Source organism: Triticum dicoccoides, chromosome 4B, assembly GCF_002162155.2.
Source record: "Triticum dicoccoides isolate Atlit2015 ecotype Zavitan chromosome 4B, WEW_v2.0, whole genome shotgun sequence".
Lineage (NCBI taxonomy): Eukaryota > Viridiplantae > Streptophyta > Magnoliopsida > Poales > Poaceae > Triticum > Triticum dicoccoides.
This window is the reverse complement of record NC_041387.1, coordinates 335727976-335731565: the sequence shown is the minus strand read 5'-3', so window position 1 is coordinate 335731565 and position 3590 is coordinate 335727976.

The following is a 3590-nucleotide window of genomic DNA, read 5'->3' as shown; positions in this document are numbered from 1 at the left end:
ATATATCATGGGCGCCAAATCACCTTCTTCCCCATGGCTCCCTTCTTCCCCATTCATATATCATGGGCCATGTGCCTCTTATTCTGTGCTGCCTGAGTTGGCTCGACGACGACCGCGTGAACCGTACCAGGGCCAATTCACCCGCGCTGTTGTGCACGACGCCAGAGCGGCTCCATCTTCGAATGCGTCCAGGGCCTCAGCGCTGCTTGCCCATAGCCGTCGACCATCGCGACATATCTACTTTCCTATCGCCGGGAGCCACCGCAACCGCGCCGGTCTCACCAACTTGGCAGCAGGAGCTTCCTACTTCACCGGGCCGCAAGATACGTCGTACACTCATCTTAAATCACTTTATTTATGCTTTAGTCGTCTAAATTTTTATTCCGGGCCAATCTATTCCCAATGGGAAGCGCCCCCCCCCCCCTTGAGGCGGTGGAGCTCCTAGGCTTTCGGTTGGCTGGCGTCTATCATAAGGGTGCAGGGGCGCAAGTTCACCGCGGAAGCAGCGCTTACGTGGCTTTCTTAGAGTTGCATGGGTTGAAGGTACTGTCGCCACCGAATCTGGATGACGACGTGTCTCTGTGGATTGGCCGGGGGCGGCACAACCATGGCAATGTGGTTGGGCGTGGAACGGGGTTGTGGTTAGACCTCTCATGGCCAGGGATGGTAGAGGTAGGCTACTCTGCAGGTGGTCATTGGCTCTTCGGGGAAGATTCTGAACAGTGTCAGCCGGGAGGCACAAGACGGCCATCAAGCCATCCGGCGTAGACCGGACAGTACCAAAAATAAAATAAAATTGTGTGACCCAAATTTAGTGTTCAGACAAGTGACCACTCTCGTACCTTACTGTTCATATCTTAGGGTATTTCTTCATATTAGAGATATGTGTCATTCTTAACATTATGCGTTTTCTGCATCTTCAGCCACACCGTCTTCTTTCTCACTGCAGCTACTCCAACAAGGGAATCATACATCAGAAGGGAGCTATAGTTCCTCTCAACAGTTCCCTGCATCGAATATGCGTGCCCGACATGGACAGCCACAACAACTGTAGGGCCATCGACAAGTCAACACATGATGCTCACTCCTATGGATGGCGTCTAGATAGATTCTACCCTCATCTTACTTGTGTGCAACCTTTATGGCTTTGTTATTCATCTACGCATGGAAAATAAGTTATCACATTTCACTGTATATTCATGTTGATCTCCTGAGAGTCTTGTTTAGGAGTTAATGTTGTTCCATAGTTCAGATAAGAGACTTGTTCTTTAGGTAACGCTTCCATAGTTATCATCCATCAGCCAATGCTATCCCACAGGCTGGTGATTATAGTATTATACCACTTCTAGTATTACCTATGTTGTTCTCTAATACTTTTGTGTGGCATCTAGTTAATCTCGAGTACAAACGATACATATTCTATAGCATTCATCTGTGTCCTCCCTTTAGTTTTTGAGACCAGTTGCTGCTAGTTAAGCCCAGTCCTACTTTTTATGTCGTCTCCTACAGGCACTCATTACATAAATATAACTACTAGTTGTCTTGTATGCATGTCAGATATAATTGCACACACTCATATATCCACAAGAACCTCACAGAGAAATGGAACGACCAACAAACTTGATGTAAATCATACCCAATATGATGGAACATGTAAAGGCAGTTCTTCAGAAGACTTGCAAAAAGATGATGAATCCTATTCACTCCACATGGTCCTTGCTCTAACTTGGCTAGTGATATGGGTACAACATGCATATAATGTCCTGGAGTGCATCTACTCTGTTGCAATGCCATGTGCTTAGCTTGCTGATCATGTATGAAAATATGTCATGCCTTCCTGTTTTTCAGTACCTATTCCATCCATGATAACATGTTTTCAAATTCAAGTAGTGTCATTCTACTCTGTCGCAATGCCATCTGCTTAGTTTGGATATCATGCTTCTGAATATCTTATGCATTGTTATCCATCTGTCTAGCATACCATGTTTTTTTTCATTGAAGTGATGTTCTAGTTGTCTGTTGTAATGCCATCTTAGTTTCCCAATCATACACGCATATGTTGCCTTAGTGTGTTTCTGTATGTATTCCGCTATCATACAGTTTTACATTATACTAGTGTTTTTACTATGTTTTCATGTCGTATCCCTAGCTCTTACATCATACTCCCTTCGTCCGGATTACATGTTGCAAAAATGGATAAAAATGGATGTATCTAGAACAGAAATACGCCTAGACACATCCATTTATTTCTGGATGGAGGGAATAAATATGAATATGTCATGCCTTTCTATTCTTCAGTACCTATTCCATCTCTCTGTCATAGCATGTTTTATAACTGAAGCACCATTCTTCTATATAAGACATGCAAGGGGAAGACGGCTATGTTAGAATCTTAAGGGTTACAAACAAGGTCTTTGCAAAAGATCCAAAAGCCAGGAGATAGTAAACTTACTCTAGTGTTCATAGAAACTTCTCCAGCACATAGAAACCCAACTCCTAAAGATAATAAACAGATTCAAGTGGTGAAAGAACTAGTCCGCTTCAGTCCAGCAAAAATATGTCAACTCCATTCTAAAAAGCGTGTGTATCCTCACATCATGAAATTTTATGGCATTCAAATCATATTTTCAACATGTTTCTTACCCATCTCTCTTTTAGAAAATAAGCTTAAAGGATAGAAGACTTTCTAAACTGGGATCATCTTCGAGGAAAGTATCTTGCGGAAATTCTCTATGGTCCAATGCTGATGTAAGTACCTATTGTATATCACTAAATCTTTACATCAACATGTATTTTGTTAATCGACGTGAATCCAACCTTTATCAGATCTAAATTTACTTGTTGAAAAATGTATAATTAAAGGAGACAATGTTGGTTTTTGTAAGGAAAACTGCCTGGTAGTTTTATATATTGAGCTAGATGAGTGTACTATCTCATATCATTCACATTACTAAATTGTAGTGTTGTTGTTCTGGTTGCCAATCATTCATTGTGTCAATGTTGCTTTCCTATTACCTTACCTCACTACAAGAAACCTGTTAATACATGACGGATTTCTGGTGACGTTCGCAAAAATCATCATGGACGATGACGGTTTTCTCGTATCCGTCACGGAAACCGTCATCGATCAGTAGGATGTGAATGCCCTCCGAAAAAGGTAGCCCCTTTATGATGGACATCGAGGGCCGTAATGAAAACTGTCACATATCAACTTGCAGGTCTAGTATTTTTCTTTCCTTACACATCATCCGGACCGTCACCGATGGCTCCCGCTAATGTGTCGTGTGTGGTTTCTTGGTTGGCCCATATGTCAGTTGAATGTGTAACCATCAACATATTAAAAATAAAAGGAAGACGCGCCAGAAATTTCGAGCACGCATGGACATGCGAAATTTTAAGTCGCCGACGCGGACCGTGCCAAAATTTTGGAGCCAGCCTATTTAACCTAGGATTCATGCCCATTTAACCCTAATCCCCATTCTCTCTTCCGTCCCTCAGTCGCCACAACTGTCCACTCCTGATTCCGGCGATTCCGGCAGGTATCGCCGGCGCGGTGCACAAAGCCGAGCTCGGCTCGCTCGGCTCCATCC